Genomic DNA, 12,604 nt, shown 5'->3' on the forward strand with positions numbered 1-12,604 from the left:
ATAAACAGCCACAAACTTTTCATGAAATGCTGTCACTCTTGTAAATAAACATCACTTTCTCTTCTTCTCCTTTTCCTTTTATTAAGTATTTGATATCAGGTGCTAAAATTATTAGAAATTTCATTTAGCACTGAATATGGCATCTCTTTTCTACTTCTGAACAATACACCCAGCTCCTGAAATTCTTTAACAGTTTTCTCAAGTAACTGAGAACTGCAGAATCCTACAGACTGCAACTGAGATGGTCAACAAGCGTAATAAGTTTATCCAGATCTTCCTCAGAAACTAAGGATTTCTCTAGAGACAGCTTTTTAAAAGTATATGCACAAACACACACAAGAAAAGCGCTCATTTATTTATGACCTTTCAATTAACTTTATGCTTTCTTCTCCAAGCCCAAAGCTAATCCTTAATATGGAACTGACATTTACAATTTCTGCATCTTAAACATTGAGTGGGAAAAAGTCTAACAAAAAACTGACAAAAAAACGTGACTGCAGAAAGATTTTTCAAAGACCAAGAAACATGTGATGCAAGACAACCTGATCTGCAGCAAGGACTTCATTGTACTGTTGCTACTTTCCACAACACTTATAGCCTTATCCCTTTGGTGAACATAAAAGCATGAATGTCAATTAACTGTTTTCATTGGCAAACAACTTTCCCATCCATTAGAAACTCTATGTAAAAAAGTATTGAGTTACAATTACCCTTTAATTTCATCCACAGCATTTTCCAACAGCTGCAACATCCTCTTCGATGAAGTATAAATGATGTATATTGCATATACTCAACTAAATATACAATCCAGTAGTCTAGTATGGCTACATCAATTCAAGGACCTTGTTCCTTCTTCACAGATTAATAGTAACACTCTAAATCCAAAGGAAATTCCAATCTGAAATTATTCTTCAGGATGTGAAAGGAAGACTCCTTGCCAAACATTGGGACCATTCCGCAGAAGCAGCTCTCCCCAGACATGGAGTTATCTCTCTTCCCCTTGGGAGAGACTATTCCCATGAGAACAGCTAGGCAAAAAGGCAGCTTATGGCCACCTCCAAGCTGACTTACGAGTAGTCATCAGTAAAGGCTGAGCTCACTCCTTGTCAGAGCATGAGCAGAACTTTGAGCCTTTCCCCTCTATGCAGCTGTCAGATGGCTGGGAAAGTGACCAAAACCTGCCTGAATTACTGCAGCTTAAACTGGAAAAGCAGCTTCAAATACCACATCTATTACCTCAATGTGGAATATTTTCCTTCTTTAATTAAATTGTAACTAGGAAAAAAGTGTACAATAAGAATATTCTGTAAATTTCCACTTATTATTTTTCTAGAGGCACCTGTATTTTCCCTGAACTACAGCTTCTAAAAACCTCTCCGTTGCTATCTTCAACATTCCAGTAAGAGAGAAGAATTTTTTCCCCGTCTGCAAAATGAGTAAGCAGCCAACTAAATTTAGCATAAGAGCACTCTTTTCCTCAGAGTCTGCCTTGGCATTCAGTGGGCATCCATCAGAAGCAGACATGGTACCTGCACGTATAATGTAAGCATGCAAACTTGTTGTGAAAGCACAACACTGCAAGTGGATCTTGGGCATCAGCAGCAAAGCTACGCTTTTCGAAAGATAATGATGATGCCTTCCTAAAGCAATGTTAACTCTGATTTTCTTTCCATCTCTTCTAATGTTCTGGTTTAGGTCTTCTCTGGGACAGCTCAGACATATCCTCTATACAAGGCCAACTCTTCTATCGCCACCCTGGAACTACACAGGGATAACCACGCAGCCCCTTTGACGTTTCTCTACCAACGGGTGAAAGGCTGCAGTTGCTCACAGGTAGCATGCATGCTATAATATACCTGGAGGTATTCTATATGTTCTCAGAGAAGGATGACTATGGTAAATATTGATCGAGAACTGGCAGACAGCTCTCCTTGAAAGCAAATGTTTAAAATGTTCAACAGTGAAAGATGGACATGCAGAGCTGCTGACTGACAGTTTTGTATTATTTCAGAACTAGAGCCCTCTGAGCTTATCAGAAGAATCAGCTAATTAGCACTATTGAAAGCACCCTGTTTACATGTAGGAAAATGGGCGGTCATCACTTTCATCCTTCTTATAGGTAGCTGGAAGAAAGGAGTAACTAACTTATTTAAATTTGGTGTTAAGATTTAATTGTTAAACATTGCTCTAAGGTCAAATCAAATTTTAAACTCCATTCTCTATCTGGATTCTGGACAAGAAGCTAAAGCAGTTCTGCAAGTGAAAAGGAAAGATTTGTCAGTGCAAAACCAAGAACACCCATTTTAGAAAAGGAGCGGGACTTCAGTGGTGACATGACAAACAGCATATTGCTGAGAGGTAAACAAAAGCATTAATCATCAGATTTCTGAAGAGCAAGAAGCTATCTCCTGGTACTGAAAGTTAATTAATGTTTAAGATAATACTGGGATTCTAGTTCCAGTTTTCACAGAAGAGTACAAAATGGGTTGATTTTCTTTTTTTTTTAAAAAAAAAAACAAACCAAACCAAAACACCAACCAACCAAAAAAACCAAAAATCCCACACACATTCCCCCCAAATCAACGTGAATTTAATAGCATAAAATTGAACACAGTCAAAACCTGCTGTGTGTATGGGATAGGAAGAGGGCTGTCCAGCTCAGGGAAGATTAGTGTCTTTCAGCCTTTCAACCAGTACCAAAAGTGGTGCAAGTCTCAATTTGCATTGCTTCCCCCCTCTCCCCAGTGCCCCCCCAACCACTGGCACATTACAGAGTTGCTGTTAATCCCAACTGTACCAAGCAACAAATACAGTCAAATCCAGCACATCTGACAATTATGGGGGCAACAAAGCAATCCCTTGGACTGTAATAATTTGACGGGCTTCACGTCAAGCCTTTTTCCATAGCAGCCTCTTTCAGGGGAAACTGCACATCACATCTAGGCTTTTCACAATGAGCTGCTGCCAACAGAGGTGGTAGGGAAGAGTATTTGAACAAATCTTTGTGGGACTGAGTAAGCTATGTGCTGCTTACATAGTATTTTCATGCAAACATAGAGTCCAGCTATGCCTTCTGGAAACCAATTAAACAGATATCTCGGAACCTCACCAAAAGCATTTATCCAGCTCCAGAGCACATTTTACAGTCTTATGATTCCACACTTACTCTGACTTCCAGTGTCACTGAAGCCCATACAGTGCACCCACAAAGCCCAGTGCAAGTCTGTTTTTCCTATTTCAAAAAAAACCCCACCCCAAACCTAAACCAAAACCACATTCCAGTACTGAAATGCTATATAGACTTCATTATTTACCAACACACAGTTTACTACCAATAATGACAGCAGGACCACCTAGTTTCTGCCATTAATCTGACACCACTAATGCAATCAAATTGCCCAAAGAACATGTCACTGCTTGCAGCATCTCTACAGTAAATCACCCAAACAGAGCCAGTCAACCCCAGGATTAACTGCATGACAGTTCATGTTATCCTGTAGGAACCTCTGATCTAGAATGTCCATGAAGGGTGGCTAGGCCATCTCAAGACACGCCACATAACACAACTACTATACATGTCCAGTTTGCATAAACAATTCAAAAAAACAGCACTAGACACCATGTCTATAGCTTATATTTATAAACATAAATGAAATACACACATCTTTTAAGTAATTTACTCTTACTTTGAACATTTTCTCACAGTGACAGCTCCCTTGAGCAAATATTGCAGACTACTTTCACTAAACAAGCAAGATTTTAACCCGGGAACACAAAGTTTCATTGCAGCAGTTGTCTTGCAAGGTATTTTATCTTATCTGTGGGAAAGACAGGGAAACATAAATAAAGAAATAATAAAAATAATAAATCCGCATTAAAGCTCTGGAAAGGGTGTCTTCAAAATAAAAAAAATAAAAATAAAAACAGAGAGCAAGCATGCATGCAGAGAAAGAGAAGAAAGAAAATTTCAGGAGCGTTTATAACACAAGACATTCCTTAATGTTTAAGACACTGTTAAACAGACACCCTGCTGAAATCGTGAAGGTATTTATTTCTGATATTCAGCTATATACACAGGTAGTGGTCATGTGTGTGCCTGTTGCAGGGTGGGAGACTTGAACGGGCGAATAATTTAGACTAACATAACAATTCTTTGGTTCTCATAAATCTCTTCACTGTGAGAGCTATGCAAGATTAAATCTAGTGTGCATGTATAGCCTTACCTTTTCTTTCTATAATTAACTAGTGATGCTTTTAAAATATGCCTAAGGCACTGCAAGATGACACTGTGCTTCACCCAAGAGTGGCTGTGACTCTCCTCCATGCAGCCACCCAGTGCATTAAGGAGAAAATTAGCAAGTTTGCGTTCAATGAGCTCTATGCTATTTTTGAAACAGCAAACAAAACATTAATAGTGAAGTCTATCTTTAATTATTTTTAATAAATATTGTGGTTATTAAATGCCGTATCCAGTGAAGTTTCTCATTTACTATAGCTCTAAGCAAAGTTAAAGCTGCAGTGCTGTCAGACAGAGAAAGGGAAAGGATACAGAGAAGGCACATCCTACTCTCTTTTAACTACCAGCAAAATACAATCTAACTATCCTCGGGTATAAAACCAATATACTAATTCACTTGCTTATGAAGATCTAAACTTTATTGTAAAAACAGCTTTAGTTTAATATAATCCTGACCTGTGCTATGCAGCCATCCAAAATCTTACCAATGATGCTTTCAACACCACCTTCAATACACACGGTCAGCAAATAAATATCCAATAAACAGCAGTTTAAACAGCAGACAGCTTAACCTTTCTCCTGTCTTTAAAAAATGCCAGACTGTTCAATGTTTGCTCAAGACTCTTCTTTTACCAACGTTCAATTTGAATGAGCCGGTGCAAATGCACTGTTCATCTTCTCATGAGAGGAGGGTGCATTTATGTGAAACATGAGCAGAATGCCTAATGCTGAAACATACTCTCTGCATCCTCAATGAGATTTTATTACAGGGCTCTCTTTCTTCTCACTGGCATGTGTCAGCATGTCTGCAACCATTCTACTTCTTTTATGGCCAGACGCTATCCGTACGCTTGTATTTATGTTTAGTGTACGCAATTATATATCACACATACATTATAACCCGACTGGGGCTATTTAAAAAATAATCAACCTTGCTACTCCCAGCATTCCTATGTGATACTGACATAAAAAAAATAAATCTGCTAATACTGCATACGGCTAACTTTCTGATTATTAACAACCAGATTTTAAAACTATTTTGGTTTCCAAAAGCATTAAGGGCTTGGATTTTCAAATGTCCCTAAAGGTAAGTCCATTTTATAAACTAGCTCTACGGTCACCAGAGGAAAACCTGTTAGCTTAATTAAAAATACAAACAAGTTTTTAATTACAAATAGTTATTTTGTCTATCGTATCAGAGCTCCATGTGACAAAAATGTGTAATTTCTGAAATTGTCAGCAAATTTATGGATTAAATTCTGTTTTAAAAACCCCAAACAAACAAGAAACAAAAACCAAACTACAAAACCGTAACCAGCTTCCTAGAGCCTGCAACCCTTTAAAGAGCATTACTAGTGCAACTGTAATTTTTGGTTAAAGAAACATGACTTACAAAAAGAATGGCTTTTACTGAGATCTTTGAGTATCTTGGGCTGTGACAACTAGATTTCACCAGTTTTGATAAATAATAGAAGAGCCTGGCAAACATTCAGTTTTTCTAGTCCTCCACCTACACGGTTCTACAGTTCCTATCGATACATTATTTATATTTCAGCAGCATTCTCCACGCAGTAATCGCCTTCTACACCAGTAGGAAATAAGTCTCTGTTGCAAAGATCTTCCATTCCAAGACAAGGAAAGAAGAAGTTATTCTTTTAAAAATACAGTTTCCTTGTCACAATAAAAATGCATGTTACAAATAAAGGGACAGAGATGCTGCCATTCTAGATGCAAATATCTTAGAAATAGTGAGCTTGAGAAAAGCACTATCTGTGGCAATACTTTTCACTATCATCTTTTTTAGAACAATACCAGTTCAATAAAACGAAGCCTTAATAATATAACTCATCCTCATGGCTTCTGTGTCTTCCTTGCTTTTCCCATCTATTTGTTTCTCTTTATTCTTTTCAGTATATACCAAATATTCATTCCTCTTAACAACATATTTCTCATTCTATCACTATGTCCTCTAAACTGTCATCTCTTTATCACCATATATGCTGCAGGATTGACCTCAGGAATTTTCTGGAGTGTCTGACTGCTTGGGGTGGGGTGGGGGGCGTGGGCGGGTATACACCACACTGCCACTGACTGTTCCTGGATCGATCTTCCTGATCACTCGGTGCCCCAGAGAAGGGATCCCCCCTGACATAACCACACGAAGCACAGCAGGACTTTCAGAGAGGACTTGCACTGCTGGAAACAAGACTTTCTTAATAGCTGCAACACAACAGGGCATGCTGTGTTGCAGAGTTTTCACGGAAGTAGTCAGGGGCTTTATGGGCTGATATGCCGAACTGACAGTATCCCCAGTGTGACGAAATTATTCTGCTTAAATTCTCAGTGATCCTTGAAGTTTATCAAGCAAGACAGCTGGTAATTTTGTTAGAAAGACTAGGAAAACACACAACTCTAACCATCTTTTTTTAAAAAAAAAAATCAGCAATGGACTAAAATGCTAAAAAGAAAATATTATGGAAGGTTTGGTTGTTTTTTTTTTTTAAGTGCTTCTGTTTTATCTACTATTGTTGATGCCATTTTATTATCTACTTATGTTTTTATTGGAGAAAAGAAGATAACATCATGTAAAGATGGCAATCCTCCTTTTTTAGAAATAAAGACAAGGAACCTAATTTCTTTCTGTTTAATCCCCAATGGAATCTGCAATAAGAGCATCTCCAGAGGAAGGCAAAGACACAGCAACTGCATTACAGAAAAGTTGTAAATTTAAGGACATATAATTTTGGAAACTTAAGCTATGACAAAGTGATGTTCGCCAGAGAATTATATTAATTATTAATGATAAACATAAATATAACATTTTCAAATTGAAAGGCAGAGCAATAAAATATCAGCTATTCTTGTATGAACCAAGATTTACTTTTTCTACCTTCTGGCTTCATCCCAAGTTTTTATGCAATACATGCTGATGTTGGCAAAGGCTCGTATGGTTAGTTACACCTAAGAGAGTCATGTGCATAAGTGTTTGCTGAACCAGTCCTCCAGCACTGTCATTTGGTATCTTTTTTCCCCCTATTTTGCAGTTCACACTTGCAACGAAGAATTAAAATATCTTCCTTCTGTATAGGCAGAGTTGCTGATTCCATGTGCATTGTACCTCCACACTCATTTAAAGACGCACCTACCTGGAGGGGAAAAGCATCAAGGGCTTTCCAGGTAACAGAGCAACTTTCAGATTTTTGCTCATTCTACGTTTAATCACCTATTAGTGATTTTCAGTATCAGCCAGTTCCCTATTTGTTTCTATTCAAAATAGACTGCTACAAGTTAATTATTGCCTCTTCAAATATGGAGGGTTTATGATTTTTCAAAATGGAGTTGAGTGAAAACTTAAGGCCTCCATTTACCAAACATCTCCTCCCTCTTCATCAATGGGAAGAAAAAAAAAAAAGCAAGTAAACAAAAAAAAGTAAAACAATGAAAACCAAACAAAAAATATCCCCATGCAATAAAAATATTCCCCCCCCCCCTTTTCTATGGGAAGTAGAAGACTGACAGATTGAAGAACACGTTCCATCTGATGGGAATCAGATCTCCTGAAGACTACTGACTGCAGTAAAACAACTAACATTATAGATATGATGTAAGACACGTGTAGGAGGAAAAAAAAAACAACTAAGAGCTGAAATAATGTCAGCTACTTGCTAGTTCAATGTTTGATTTGTTCATTTTTATTCTGAGATAAGAAGTTACCCTCTTCCTAGTATGTCCCTTGCTGAATAATTCCAGGAAAAGTAACAGGTGATCTGTATTCAGACCAAGACTTTTCTATTTTGCCTACTGAGGAAATTCCTCTTTTCAGCTGCTTTACCTTTAGTCATAACGAGCAGAGAGGTGCAATAAGGAGGCAGTATTCAGAGACCCAGAACTGAAAGCACCACCCCTGTGCACAATACAGCAGTTCTATTATGCCAAGCTCCATTTACCCCACTTGAACCAACTGAGTTCAAACCTCCAAGTCCTCTTTTCTGCTATTAACTCTCAAATGGAAGTAAAACAGGGACTAAGCCACTTCAGGACTTTCAACTTCTGTCACACAGCCATGCTTGTTCTTCGCAGAAAGCCCCTGCCATGTCCCAGTTTCATTCTGGGTCACACACCAACCTGTGCACAAACAAGTAAGAAAGATTGCGTTTTTCTATTTGCACCAAAAAATATTCCATCCAACACCAGAGTAGCTTCATGCTTGTCTGCAGAAACTCAAGATTATGTTGACTGCCCATAGTCACCACTCAGTTAACAAGAAAACAAACTCAACTTCAAGAATAAATGTACTGATGGTTCATAAGAAACCTTGACAAAATATATAGCTAGTGGGAGCAGGAGGAACAACCACTGAATTCTTATGCTGCAGAGAAATACTCTGAAAATGTCAATTGTATAAACAGAAATTTGTTACTAAAGGATCACCAAATCAGTGCTTAAACAAGTGCTCTCCCAAATGTAAACAGAATGGACTGACACAAAGACTTCTCCAAAAAGGTGATCTTGGAAAGCACTTCTTCAAAAGGCAATACAAAGTATAACCTAAACTAGCAAAGAAAACCAAGCTCATCATTTTCTTAAACTATATTAATCTGCATTAATTCTAATACAGCCAAAAGAGGATCTCTGTCTAGGGGTATATGTCTATTTAGGTCTGATTTAGTATAAGGTTATTGTTCAAAAACATGAAGAGGAGACTGGGTGACAGCACAAATCAAAGCAAAACAAAGATTTGCAAGGGTGACATTTACAGCTCTGTGAGTCTTAGGACAAGAAATTTCAAAAACTAACTTAGTCACCAAAATCCCACGGAATTTCAAGAGCACCGAGACATCTTCCTCTCTGAAACACCATGGGTTTTAACTTTCAAGTACTTTTCCCTAGCAATAAATAGTCAGAAAGAAAGTTACTCTATCACGGTATACCTATCCAAATCACACACTGCTTTGGAAGCATCATAATTTCTCAAGACAATAATGCATTCACTCTATTTCTTCACTTTAGCCAAGGTAAGAGTCCAATAGAGATGAGAATTTGGGCGTAAGTAGTTACAAATCAACTGAAGAGCAAAAGATATTACAGACTTCTTTCCTATGTTCCTGATTCATAAAGATTCCAGCAGTGGAGCTACAATAACTCACACAAGTCAGGATTTTCCACTTTATTGTGAGTATCCAAAAACATCTCTTCTCCCTTTGGCTACTTACTTTTTTGCATACATAGTTTACATAGCAAAATGTAACTTTATTTGTAACTCGGGTTTTTCTGGTCTTCATCTTTCTGGAGAAAAGCCTAACAATGGCAGGTTTTGGAGTTTGAAAAATAAAACAGCAGCCAAAATTTCTACCTAAACAAAAGCTTATATAGAAAGAAGTCCCACTTGGGAGGAGTGGCAAGGTGAGGCCACTCAAAGGGATTTATGCACAGAAACTTATTTAGCATCCATCTTGCATCTAACGTTAAAGCTATATTACCACTCTAGACTACCAGCTTACCTGTACGTTAGTAATAATACAGAATGGGAGAGAGGATTTCCATGTCCATCATCCTTACCTTGCCAGACCACTGTCCCCAGCTATTTTTAAAAAGGAGGAGCCAGTAAATAAGACACACTAAGCCTATGGCTTACATAAAGCACTCCATGTGAAGCATCTGTTAATATGCATATTAGAAATTTTCTCAATAACGAGTTTTGCATGTTTGCACAGCTGTTACAGACAAATGCTCTTTATCACTGCTACTTTTTTTTTTTTTTTTTAAATTAAAGTGTACCACTGTTAAATCACTGCCGCCTTCCCCTCCTCCTCTCCCAATCTGGTTCTCTGATTTGCACTTGTTTGTCTACTTCTTCACCTTTAATTTCCTTCTTTATTTATGATTTTTCTCCACCATTTCTCCTAGTCTTTCCAACTTCTCATTTTGCTATTTCTTCTTTTCTGTTTCACTTTTTGGTTTCCTTATACTTAACTCTGTTAACTTGAATTTTTTTCCCTGCTGTTCATAAGAATCAAAATCATAGAATATCTCAAGTAGGACAGGACCCTGAAGGACCTTTGAGCCCAACTCCCTGCTCCTTGCAGGACTACCTAACACTAAACCCTATGACTTAGAGCATTGTCCAGACAGTCCTTGAACCAGAGTTGGTTCAGGCTTGGTGCTGTGACCACTTCCCCAAAATATGCTGTACTTCACAAATTTGTGTGTCATGGTTGTGCAGGGGGCATGCTAATTATCTGTGTATCATTCCAATTATAGCATACGTGCTGCCAAAGCGAGCACAACTGGATGTCTGTTGGATGTCTCCCATCCCTTTCCAACAACCCCAGATTAGCAGACCAGCTCAGATGCTCAGATGACAGCAGCCTGCCTGTGGCTTGCTCCGGCAGCTTAACCACCACGCAGGAAGTGAAATCTCAGAGTCTGATCAATTTGCTGCCACAAGACCACTGTTTGTAAAACCAGGAGATCAAGCAGTTCAAGTATTTAAGTATGGCTAAAACATAAGCTCATGGTGAATGCTCTGAAGACCAAGGCATTGACAGCTGAAACACAGTAGCATAAAATTTCTTCTTGTGGAAAATTACATTTCCTCTTATTAAGGAAGAGCCCAAGGATTTGTACCGTGACTGTCGTGCCACTCTGCACTATGTCAACGCTGAACACACCATCACCAACTTCCTATTAGCAATCCTTCTTCCTACAAATGACATAAAACCGTCTCATCTTGTGAATTAACCCATCCCATTCCCATCCCCAGCAGGGTTACAGCACAGCAGCTCCCCAAAAGGCTTCAGAGGCAGTGGGTTAATGGGTGGTTACTGTCCCCATCAATATTCAGAACACTGGTCTCCACTACCTTCAGTAGGGCATTAATTGCATTATTCTTGGACCCAAAATATAGGACTGAAAGCTGATATGGAACATCACTGACTTTTCCAAGAGCCCATTTCATTGATTAACTGTACTCACAGCTGTGAAGCTTTTTTTAATATTCAGCCTAATTATGTCTTTGCTGACACTTAAAGACCGTTACTTCTTGAAATACTTGTCATGGTCAGCCACCTAAATGTGTTTGTTTTGCAGAACATGAATAAGTGATGCAACTAATCACAATGCAAGTGTTATGCAGCTTCATAACATTTTTGTTGTCTGGCATAATGAGCAAGCTCAGAATACATGCTTCCCTGTTGGCACCGTCTCTCTTTCAGAGAATTTCCATTCATTTAGTAACTCCAGACTGGCAGCTAAATCAACCATGAATGGCCAAAACGCATTCCTCCACCAAAGCCACAGACCTTCATTTAGGCATACGCAGTTCAAAGTACACCCAAAGCTCTCCTGCTGAAAAGATTTTGATTTTCAAGAATAAAATAAAATCAGAAAAAAGTGGAGACTCCTACAATTGGCCTGTCAATAGCAATAGACAGATGAGAAAGGGGTTGATGGCAGACCAGCACACAGCTACCTCTACACACACAGAGCATGCAAAACTGCCTGCTGCTAAGAAAATAGTTTTGCACTCAGTATTCACAAACACCAAAATCAAGCGTAAACTCCTTTTCACTTCTGATGTTAAAATGGTGTTAATTTCAATTCATAAGAATATCCTCTGGCTAGAGAGAAGGCCACTCTCTCGAGTGAAGTCTTTTCTGATGTTCAGACTACCCCAGCACTGGGCAACCAGGTTTGCCCCCTTCTGAGCACAAAATTTAGCAAGGTATTTCCCTTGTACCGTCCTGAGAAGACAGCTCTATTTTCTTGAGCAGGATGAAACTCCACAATAGCTAAGCATTAATTTCCTACTTACCATTCAGCAACTCTAAGCAAAGTGAATAGACAGCTTCTTGCAGAGGCTGAAGGAAAATCAACTTCTTTTCTTGCCTCCTAGTGAGTCACCACCAGAGATGTAAAAAAAATAAATGTTTCTTGTCTTTAAGCTACATTTTCTCCACATTTTTCTCAAGGCTACAGATCCTTTGGAAGTCCCTGGAACAACATAAGTTCTTCACCTGCCCTCATTGCTGCAGTATTATACAGTAACATAGAATTTGCCTAGTCTTCCTTAATATAGGTGAAACTGCCAACTGACAGAAAATCAACAGCCTTTGTCACCTACAGTGAACTCAGGCAAAACTAAGTGGGAGCTCAAAATGCTGCTGAAATGTATGAACTGTGTGGGGATATAAAAAAACTAGGAAACAGGAGATAAATGCAAACATTTATGTTACTATGAAGGGCACAGAAGAAGAAATGCAGTTAAGCAGGAAGTCCATTAATAACAGAATAATTCAGAACAACACACATTCAAGTACAAAATGCAATTAATTCAGACAGGAAATAGGAATTAAAAAGTAATTATTT

At 38.4% G+C, this 12,604-nt stretch overlaps 1 protein-coding gene and 1 non-coding gene across 3 annotated transcripts in view; both read right to left on the reverse strand.

Annotated features, from left to right (window-relative positions):
- Window positions 1–12,604, reverse strand: part of FRMPD4 (FERM and PDZ domain containing 4) — a 298,684-nt gene that overhangs the window by 179,985 nt on the left and 106,095 nt on the right. The window lies entirely within an intron of this gene.
- On the reverse strand, window positions 10,416–10,522 carry LOC130145348 (U6 spliceosomal RNA). Its single transcript, XR_008820498.1, has one exon. It is a non-coding gene; the product is annotated as a U6 spliceosomal RNA (small nuclear RNA).

This window comes from Falco biarmicus, chromosome 2 (genome assembly GCF_023638135.1).
Source record: "Falco biarmicus isolate bFalBia1 chromosome 2, bFalBia1.pri, whole genome shotgun sequence".
NCBI classification, from domain to species: Eukaryota; Metazoa; Chordata; class Aves; order Falconiformes; family Falconidae; genus Falco; species Falco biarmicus.